General features: G+C 39.9%; 1 pseudogene; it reads left to right on the top strand.

Annotated features, from left to right (window-relative positions):
• The first annotated feature begins 8205 nt into the window (after positions 1 to 8205).
• On the top strand, positions 8206 to 9485 carry LOC148786658 (uncharacterized; annotated as a pseudogene).
• The last annotated feature ends 2042 nt before the right edge of the window (positions 9486 to 11527 follow it).

Here is an 11527-nt window from a genome sequence, read left to right as displayed (position 1 = left end):
GAAGCCAATTCTAGTTCCTATACCATCTGAGAAGAGATTGATCTTACTAAGCTCATACCACAGGAAAATCATCTGACTCTCTATCTTAATGTTGGTTCAAACACTTTTAATGTTATGTGTTTATGCTTTTCTTTGCTAGATTTTTTATATTTTCCTAATGTTCTTTCTATTTCTGCATTAGATAATGACAAAGGATATGCACATCCAAAACGAATTTAGAAGCTTGTTAAAAGCAATTTACTTGTTCGTTTCCTTCCCAATTTACACATGGCAAGAGAACTGATACACTAATGAGGTAAACATTTCCAATCTCTTCTGATGTTGGTTTGACCTTGCACGTACCATTTTTGTTCTATTGCTCCTCTCTAATAAAACGAAAGGGTTTGAACATAGATGAAAATGCAGTTAGCATTACGTATTGGTCACTTGATGTAAATATAAGGGGATTATATAGACAAGATAAAGATGCTAATTCCTGATCTTGAAAATCTTGCTACTGTGGTTTTGCTCTTGAAGGCAACTCTGAACTCTTCTTGACGAGGGCTTTCTAAAAGGTGGCAGTTTTGTAAGCAAATCAAAGAATAAAAGATGATTTGAATGGGCAATGAACCATATGGATTTTGACAATAAGACTGAAACAAATGTTGTATACCCATTTAACATTTACATTTCATGCTCTTGGAGTGATAATTGAGTAAATCTTTTTCCTAATGATAGATGAGGTTGGTAGGAGAAGCTTTCAAAAAGAATATTTTTAAGAGCTTACAGTTGAATGTTGAGTGGATAACTTTGATCAAGCTTTATGAACACTATTATGAAATGATCCAGGGTAAGTGCACATAAAACCTAATAGTTATGTGTTATTCTAGTCAAGAGCTACCAGTGCATAAGAAAGATTAAGTTGGTTCACAACAAATGGCAATAATTCTTGTTAGAAATGTATGATTAATTTTCCTTTACTCGTTAGACTCTCTTTGAAACTCATTACTTTATTGGCTAACATGATACCATATAATGAAATCGACTAGTTCAGCATGTTGTTAGTCTTCAAATTAAAAGAGAGGTGGTTTATGGTGCGTTAGATAAAGGGATAGCACGGAGACCAAATTTTCGTTAATTGTGGCAGCAAATGCATGAAGAATCCCCAAGAAGAGGGGCCAATAGAAAAGTATTATTCATGTATGAGCCCTGCACATTTTAATTTTTTCTTATGGTTGTGATATGTGAATGAATTTTGCTTCTGAATTGTGCATGTGATACAAAATTATTTCTTATTATACAAACTACAAAGAATAGTCTATTTAATATCAATACTTTAATTTGAAAAATATAATTAGTTATTTATTACTTTTATATATGATATGTACGCAATTGTTTTCAGATATATATATACCTAAAAAATGGGGTTGGAGTTACTGGATAGAGATTGTATTTGGGTTTATTGGAGGCTCATACTAAATTTTTTTATAGGCAATTTTAAATAAAAAATTTCGTGGTATAAACAAACCTTATAATGTATAGTTGCAATTATTACTTCTGAAGTTCATTGAATATTATTTATTGCTTTTTATTTTTATTACTTTCTATAATTAATTATATTTATTACCTTCCATTATTCATATCATATTATAGTACATAAAACCATTGCCATTGTATGCCTCTATCTCTCTTTCTATAGTATTCTAATCTCTAAGCTATTTACTAATATGCGAGTATACCCCTGTTTATACTGTAGTTATTAATTGATTTAGTTAAGTCATAATTATTTATGTAGTTAGTTCCTAATTAATTAGATTGAGTGAATTCATTTGTTAACCGGAACAATGAATTGATTTTGATATTTCATTTTGTATTTGTTAAAATCATTGGTTTTAGAGGGAATTCATGCGGTTAAATATTTCTATGTAATTTTCTTTTACCTGCCAAAAACTTCTTGTAGTTATGTGCAATCGAATGGATGTGATTGCCTTAAGGATTTTTAACATCTCATTATATTTGAAAGGTGAAAATTCCATTCATGCTCTTTCCTTTCTTTTATATTTATATATTAATATTATTTATCAAGGATCAACCGTCCTGGTTAATTATAATTACTTTTTGGGCAAGATAATTATCTCTAGTTAATTCTCTCTGTTAATAGACTTTTATTCATGCTCTGTCAATACATTTTGATAAGTTTTGAGTATTTTACTAAAAGAATTTTTTTGTTATATATGGGCATAAGCTGCTCCAGTTGCAATTGTTGACTTCATTTTCTATTTATTCTCATATATGAGGGAAACACTTGAACTTGGTTTATAAATAGGGTCTACAACGTTATGTAGGAAAATTTAGCTTCTATTCTACTATATGAAATCTTTTTGTCAATTTCATGTGCCTTGAAATTCGGAGAGTGCTTGAGGTGATTGTTATATACATATCATACCTTATTTTTTAAATTATAATCATCTGTATCAATCACATTATAATCATGTTTAAATTTTTTAAATTTTACTCTTCAATTCACATTCCTATATAATAATTTTAAAATTTTATATATAAGAAGAAAAAGAATATAATAGTACAAATCTCAAACCATATATATAAATTATGTTTATGTAAATTTGCACTCTACCATTTGAGAGAAATATATAAATCCAACAATTTGATATGTAAACTCATATAAAAGAAATAATACATAAGATCGTACAGTCTCCCTTTGGGTGTCTCATGTATTTTAGGAGATTATTTTAGGAGAGTGCAAATTTACATAAACAATAATTTTAGGAGATTATTCCGCTGATTATGAATATTTAGATACACATATCTGTGTGATCAGTTACGGGTGAAGAGTACTTTTCTTTCAGTCACAAATTTACTGACTTGGGATGCTTCATATACGAATGAACATATAAAAGTATTGGGTGAAATTGAATTTCTATTATTTGAGAGTAGAATAATTGAAATTAGATGAAATAATTTTTGGAGGTTACATTTTAATAACATTCTAAGAATGCAATTATTATTGTGTTTATTTTGGCTGATTAATGATACCCTTATTGTACAATTAAATTCTTGCAAATCTTATTGGCTATTTTCTCCAATGTTAAAAGGAACTGTAGGGGTTGAAATATTATAGAATGTGATGTTGTGATAACCCTTATGTGGCATTTATATTGTGTTTAATTAGAGTTGAGGGACCTAGTAAAATATGGAGATCTTAAATTAATATAATCATGAATTTTGAAAATATCATATTAAAATGTGAATGTGCAAGAGTTACACATTGATGGGTACAACCCAAAAAAGATTGACCCAATGAGAAATGCTGGGAGCAGATATAGGCCCTTCAGCCCAAAAAAGAGTCAATTTTCCTAAATCAACATGCTTGGCCCAAAGGGAGGCCCGTTAGGCCCAACCGAAAAGGGTACCCCCTACCTCGAAGTCCAGTTTAGGAAGAAAACATACTCTATAAAAATATGGCCCAAGGAAGAGGCCCAATCCGAAGACCGGCTACTCCCTTCAAAGCTACCTTGAAGGAAGGGAGGTGCCTTCAAAAGGTTGGACTTTTCAGCTTGGAAGGACTCTCCGCCAGATAAGAGTCTGCGCGTAGCAAGAGTCCTCCTTCAACCTAGAGACTTGTCACTTAAGGAATGGATAAGGACGAACTTTACCCACAGAATCTCGCCTTTTTCCCTGATCATGCTGATTCCCTCAGCAGAACTCCTATTGTAGGGGAACTCCTCCTCTATAAATAGGGGAGGTGCCCCTCGGCGAATAGTCCCTCAATTCTATAACTCTTCTTGCTGCTCTTCTATTAATCTAATTTTGTGCTCTGTTATATGAAATTCTCATTTCTTTTACAATTTTTCGTCATAATTTATCTTTACTTTTATCTATTCTTAAATCCGAGACTGACTTAAGCATCGGAGTGTTATCCCTTTATTTTGCAGGTCCTCTTTCTGAAGAGCTTTCACTGAATTAGTCCAAACCCAACCTCAATATCCAAAAATTTTGGATCTGTGCTAAAATCGCATGCATTAATTGACGCCGATTGTGGAAAATTTGAGTTAAAGGCGTGAGATACCATGGAGACTTCCAACAATCCCGCTAACTAACAGAAAATCGCAGAGGTACCCGGTAACAATCAACCTCTGCAGGTTGTTGCAGGGGCCTCCCTAGCACTAGTAGAAGGGTCCACCCCAGCCTTTTCGGATCCACTACTGTCTCCTAGAGTTATTGAGCCGTTGGCTGATCCACCAAGGCGAAGTACCTCCTCTAACACCATATCGGGCGAACTTTTCCCAGTCTTACTGGGCGCGACCCAACTAGTTGTTGCAGGCGGCTGTACAAGAGCAGATGATGAGATAAGTCTCTGCTCGTCCAGCCCCCACACTAGAATCAAGTACCCTTCAAGAAGCAGTAGAAGGAACTCTCCCGAGAGAAGGCGTTGCTGTGACAAAAACCGTCCTTAATGGGGTACAGGGCTCCCTCTAGCAAATCCACAAGAGGTCCCCAACAATGGCTGGCCCATTTGGAGTGTCTTTAAAAAGGCCTCCAAGTCGTGCAGCAACAGATAGCGGTAATTCCAGGAGAAGAATTGTAGGGTGTCCCCTTCACAGACCTTGTGATGGCGGACGAGCTCCCGACCAATTGGTGTATTCCTACTATTGCTGAGTACGATGGGTCGATTGATCCCCAAGAACACCTTTCGCATTTTGAGAACGTAGTCTTGCTGCACAGATACATTAACGGGATCAAGTATCGAGTCTTTGTGACTACCTTCGCTAGGGCCGCACAGCAATGATTTTTTAACCAACTGCCCCCTCGAGTGATAGGAAGTTTTTAAGAGTTCAGGTCCCAGTTTATAGACCCGTTTGCTAGAATCTGGAAGCTGCGAAAGATGGCCTCTTCGGTGTGCGATAAAGGGACAACGAGACTTTGAGGGAGTTCCTGTAGAGATTCAATGCTGCAGCTTTGGAGGTACCCTCCGCCCCGCAAGAATTGAAGGCCAGTGCCTTCTCTCAGTGTCTCCTAAATGGGGACTTCTTTAAGTCCCTAGCCAAGAACCCCGTTTTAAAATTTGACGCTCTCTTGGCTCAGACAACCAAGTACATAAATAGGGAAGACGCCCAGGTGGCCAAGAGGGAGAGTCGAGGAGAAAAGAGGAAAGAGGTCAGGGAGGAGGTCCCCTTCAAGAAGCAGCGTACTGAGCTTATGGACAAAAAGGCACCATTCCATAGGATTCAGGCCGTTTATACTCCCATCACATTAACTCTCACCTAGGCCCTCATGGCGGTCGAAGAAAAAGGTCTATTCATCCGCCCTCGATCATCGAGAGAGCAGCCTCAACATTCCATGTCCGACAAGTTTTGTTGATTACATAATGATTATGGCCATACTACTGAAGAATACTGATATTGAAAGAATGAGATAGAAAGACTCATCCAAAACGGGTTCTCTTGGAGTACGTTTGTTGGGAAAAAGCCTAGGGGGCAGGACCCTACGTCAAGCAAGAAGCAATAAAAGGAAAAGAGGTGAAGGTCTCCCCTCCAGAACCTTCACTCAATGAAGAACTCAAAAACATCCTTGAAGGGAGACATGAAGCAAATGATCCTCCCAGGAAGGGGGTCATACGGATGATCGTAGGCGGACCATAAGGAGGTGACTCCCATCATGCCAGAAAAACACAAATCAGAGAGGCGCACAGCACAAACATAAAACAAGTTTAGGATGTTGGTACAATAGACGAAGTCCCCCTTATGTACTACGAAAGGGTTGAACGTTGGGTCCTCAAAGCCTCCACAATGATGCTCTAGTCATCACTGTGCTACTAGTGAATTATAAAGTGTGATGCATCTTCATACATATAGGAAGTTTCCGCTGACATATTATTTGGAGAAGGATACGATCAAATGCAACTAGAGGACACCCTCTTGGAAACAGTGAATACCTCCCTTTATGGATTTATAGGAAAGGTAGTTCACCCTAAAGGCATAGTCTCCCTTGGTCTGAATTTGGGTAGAGAGCTACTCGAAGAAAATGCATGTTAAAATTCCTAGTCATAGATACCCTTTCGGCCTATAATGTCATTCTAGGAAGGCCTACCCTTAACGCATTCCAAGCTGTGATATCCACCTATCACATGAAAATCAAATTTCCTACATTAGGAGGAGTAGGAGAAGTATAAGGGGATCCCCTTCAATCTCACAAATGTTATGTGGAAGTTGTACGCAAAAGACAAAAGGAAAGTGGAGATAAGGATCTACCCTCCAACAATCAGGATAAGGAGGCACCCTCTAACCAGTGAAACAAGGAGACACCTTCCAGCGGGCACAATAAAGAAGCACCGCCCAGTAAACGAGAAAAAGACAATGTTGAAAATGGTGAAAACGAGAAGGCACCCGTCAACGTCCAGCCAATGGAAGAACTAATGAATATCGAGATTGTACCCGGGGATTCGAAAAAATTCACACACGTTGGTTTTCAACTAGAAGGTGCCAGGCGTGAAGAAATAATCGAATGCCTATGTCGTAGTGCGAATATCTTTGCATGGATACCGCAAATATTAGAAGGGATTGACCCCAAAATCAGAACACACCAGTTTAACATCGATCCTCGCATAAAACCAGTAAAGCAAAAGAAGAGACATTTTAGACCTGAGAAAGGCAAGATTATTCAGGCAGAGGTAGACAAACTACTAGTAGCTGGCCACATTGAGGAAATACAATTCCCAAAATGGCTGTCCAACATGGTGTTAGTACCAAAGCCTAGAGGGAAATGGCAAATATGCATCGACTTCAGAGATCTCAATAAGGCCTTCCCTAAGAATTTTTATCCTCTTCTTCGAACCGATCACCTAGTAGACTCCACATCTGTATGTGGACTCCTAGGCATGATGGACACCTCAAAAGGATACCATGAAATAATGTTGGCCTCTTAAGACCGCAAGAAAGTCAGTTTCATTATATCAGTTGGGATCTTTTGCTACATAGCCACACTTAGCTTGAATAATGTTGGAGCCATCTATCAACACTTGGGTCATGTTTACTAATGAGAATTAGGCAGGATATCCGACGTTATCGGGGTTTTCCCATCGTTTACTTGCGAAAACCGTAGCCCGGTATACAAGCGCTAGGCCCAGTATTGCAGTTGATAAAACGCTGGATATTTATCCGGGCTGCGGGGGTTGGATTTAGGATCCCTGCCTGTTATCCCACTTTCCTGCACCTTCAGAAATTACGTTTATATCCTCAAAATTACACCGGAAATGACCAAATTGCCCACTCCCACCTACCGACTTCAATTCTCTGTCAGTATTCATTTCCCACCAACGACGTGTGCCTCATTTTGAATGTTTCTTCTGGAAGAGTGCTTCGACACCCACACTGTTTTTCTGTCGGCGAAGTCTGTAATCCCGTCCATTCACTTGTATGTGGCTGAGACATTGTCTGTATATCTATATTTTTAGATTGAACTTGTTGGGCCTCCATTGTTTTTTCTTTATCCGAAACGCATTTTCTATTGTAAAGTTAATCATTTCTGTGTTATGCTTAACATTAGTTTTTTTCCTCTTTTTCCGGCAAAGCATCTATCACGGAGTTGCCGACTAAGCTATTCCCTCGACGATCTGACCTACTCTATACATATCTCTACGTTTGTCTTGCGATTACTACCGATCTGACGGTGAGTACTTGTGAACCCCTTCTCCGCACCCCTACAAACATTTTCTTTGCAACTTTTATTAAGCTGTGGTATGGTATGTACTTCATTCTTTTAAGTTTCGTAACTCTACATCGTTGTGTCCTCTTATCGCCTCACTTTGGTGTCATCTTTTTTGCCCTCTATATTTCTGTACCTATTAACATTTTTGATGGATTTGCATGTCTCTTTTTGTTACCATTTTCGGGTTTACTTCACCGTCTACTCACAATTTAACATCTCTTTATGATGAAATTTTTATTTTCTGTAAAGTGGGACTTGGACAGATCCAGTTGGCACACCCTATTTTCATTTCTTTACCTTCTTACCCAAAGTTTCGGAGGTGGATGCTTAATTTTTTCCTTCCTTATGATGAGGTCATCCGAAAGAGTTACATTGGCTTTAATAATTGTACAACAAATCATCGACGACCTTGTCGCCGCTTTGACAATATTCTCTTTCGTTACCAACTATCTTGCTGCTCCAAACTCTAGACGACGTCTACGTCGGGCCAGAACCTACGTCATGAGTAGTAGGATCCCGGACTAGATACACCATCTTCATAGGCTGGTTTTTCATTTCTGAGGAGTCATGTCTGCTCAATCTCCGCATGGATCGCAACGCGTCCGAACGCCTGTGCTATATGCTTCAGTACTCAGGTGGTATGAACCCGACCAAAAACCTAAGTGGCGCCGAACAGGTAGCCATTTTCCTTAGCATTCTGTCCCACCACAAAAAGAACAGCATCGTCAGGCATGATTTAATACGTTCTGGGCGCATGATCCACAAACATTTTCACCGTCCTGAATTCAGTGATTAACTTGTACAACGTCCTCTTGGCCAGGCCAACTCCAATTACGGACGAATGCATTGACTCCCGGTGGAAATGGTTCAAGGTACTTCTTCATTAATGAATTTCATTCGAACTGCACATAGGGTCTTTGTGCTTGTTTTACCAGTCGGTAGATTCTGGTTATTATATACCATTTTGCGACTTATGATTTTATTACTACTTGTAGGGTTGTCTGGGGGCATTGGATGGGACTTTCATTAACGTACGCGTACCTGAAGAGGAAAAGGGAAGGTACTGAACCCGCAAGGGTCATGTTGCTGTCAACGTTCTCGGTGTTTGCAACCCAAACATGCAATTTATTTACGTGCTTTCTGGCTGGGAGGGTAGTGCGGCTGATAGCCGAGTACTACGCGATGCAGTCCACAGACCTGGTGGTCTTAGAATACCCTTAGGTTATAATTTCATCCACAACGCTTTCGTATTCCTCTTGTATGCGTATATGATTATTTGGGTGCTGATTTTTTTAAAACATGGCATAATGTTGGTATATGCTTTCCTAGGGAATTACTACTTGTGTGACAATGGATACACAAATGCCGAAGGCTTCTTGACTCCATACAGAGGTGTGCGCTAACATCTACGAGATTGGAACACTGGAATGGCAGGACCCCAAAATCATAAGGAGTTTTTCAATCTAAAGCACGCGTCAGCTCGTAACGTCATTGAGCGTACCTTTGGTTTGCTTAAAATGCATTGGGGTATTTTAAGGAGTCACTCATTCTACTCCATCAAGGTCCAAACCCGGATTATATTGGCCTGCTGCTTATTGCATAACTTTCTAAGACAGGAAATGTCTGATGACCCGTTGGAAGATGAGTTGCCTAACGTAGGAGTTGAAGAGATGAAAAACGACGGGAAAATAGTCTGGAATATAGAGCCCAGTGCACCATGGACCAATTGGAGGGATACACTTGCCACGTCCATGTACAACGAGTGGAGAAGCCACCGATGATGCGCCAATATTATACAATATTGACAACTGTTTTTGGTTGCCTTCACTCTATTGCATAATCCCCCGAGTGAAAACAATTATTTGAATTTTCTTGTGTAATCAAGTCAGCGTAATGGCATTACGTGTATCGACATTGGATACGGTTCTTCGTTGTGCCGTTTTGTATCCTATTTTTTCGTACATGTTGCTTCGTTATTCTCCTTATATTGTTACTCGTTCACATAGAGTTCTTCAGAGTTTTCGCACTCGTCTGATTCCAAATTCATTTGTGTCATCTGCTACTGTTTTCATTAATTTCGGTTATTACTTTTACGTATCATGTTGCCTGTCTAATCACATTTTTCTGCTTTTTTTTTTAATCAGAATATGGATGTGGGATCTGATGAAGGTAACAGCATGCTGCGCCGTCGTGGTGGGAATCGCCATAGGCCTATTGGGCGCCGAGTGTGGACAACAATGGAGGAAGAATGCCTTATTGCAGCATTACGGAATTTGGTGGTAACCGGTTGGAAATGCGAGAATAGGTTCAGGAATGGGTATTTGGGACAGTTGGAGGCCTACATTCTAAAGCATTTCCTACATTCTAATATTAAGGCCGAACCACACATCACTTCCAAACTACACGTCTGGAAAAAAAATTACTCCACACTGACCACCATGCTTACACGGTCTGGGTTTGGTTGGGACGACAGCCGGAACATGGTAATGGTTGAAGATGATTCCGTCTGGGATGATTACGTGAAGGTATGCACCTAAGTCGGTCGTTTGTGCACATTGTTTAACATACTTTGTGTTCTCTCTTTCAGTGACCGCCAATACTAACGCTTTTACAGATGGACCCATTCGCAAAGGGGATGAGGCATAAAACATGGCCTTTTTTTCCTTCTTGGCGGGAAATTTTCGGTCGGGATCGTGCTATTGGAGAACAAAGTGCCGATCCATTTAAGGAGGCCAACGACGACCGAGACGAGGAGATTGGTGGAACCCACGATTGCAATGTGCGGGATGGCGAATGTAATGTCCGGGATGACGGATGCATTCCGGAACCAGCTGAAGACTGTGTGGAGGGTGAACCTGTTTCGTCTTTCAATGCCAACGTAGATCCCACACAGAACTCAAGTGATGCCAAACGCACGGGTGGGTCATCCTCCAAGAAGCGAAAATCCACTGATTTGAATGATGGCATCCCTAAGTTACTTGAAATGGTCACTAACTTCTGCGTGGAGAACAAAGTGCCGATCCATTTAAGGAGGCCAACGACGACCGAGACGAGGAGATTGGTGGAACCCACGATTGCAATGTGCGGGATGGCGAATGTAATGTCCGGGATGACGGATGCATTCCGGAACCAGCTGAAGACTGTGTGGAGGGTGAACCTGTTTCGTCTTTCAATGCCAACGTAGATCCCACACAGAACTCAAGTGATGCCAAACGCACGGGTGGGTCATCCTCCAAGAAGCGAAAATCCACTGATTTGAATGATGGCATCCCTAAGTTACTTGAAATGGTCACTAACTTCTGCGACTCCGCTGCGCGCTTGGCAAAGTTGACGAAGGTGCTTGAAAACGAATTTGGCGACCCTAAACATCGTTCAGTGATACTGCAGAAAGTTAGAGAGTTGGAATGCATCGATGTGAACCAACAGTTGATGGTAGCAAATCGGCTGGTTAAGGATCCCAAGGAGATGGAGCTCTTCCTAGGCTTGATAAGGGATTATAGGGTTAAGTTCGTTTGTCTAATCCTCGCATCCGATATTTAAGTTCGCGATCGGATCCAACGTGTTGCATGGCCATACTAACTCTTGCCATTTTGTTCTGTAGACCATGTAAAACATTGCACAAACTAAGCATCCTAATGCTTTGTCTTATTAACTTAAAAATTTATTCTGGGCATGGAAGTTATGTATTGAACAAGTTTTGGATATTGGTGGCACGGACGCATATGAGTATTATGCAAAAATTGTTTTCTCTTTCGCCTGCAACCCACATGATTTAAAGACGCTCACTGTTTGGATTCTTTCGTATTTGGTGTTCTCTCATCGC

Source organism: Sesamum indicum, linkage group LG10 (assembly GCF_026168435.1).
Source record: "Sesamum indicum cultivar Baizhima isolate 11 linkage group LG10, ASM2616843v1, whole genome shotgun sequence".
Taxonomy (NCBI): Eukaryota; Viridiplantae; Streptophyta; class Magnoliopsida; order Lamiales; family Pedaliaceae; genus Sesamum; species Sesamum indicum.
The sequence above is the reverse complement of the archived record's forward strand: the minus strand, read 5'-3'. Positions and strand labels throughout refer to the sequence as shown.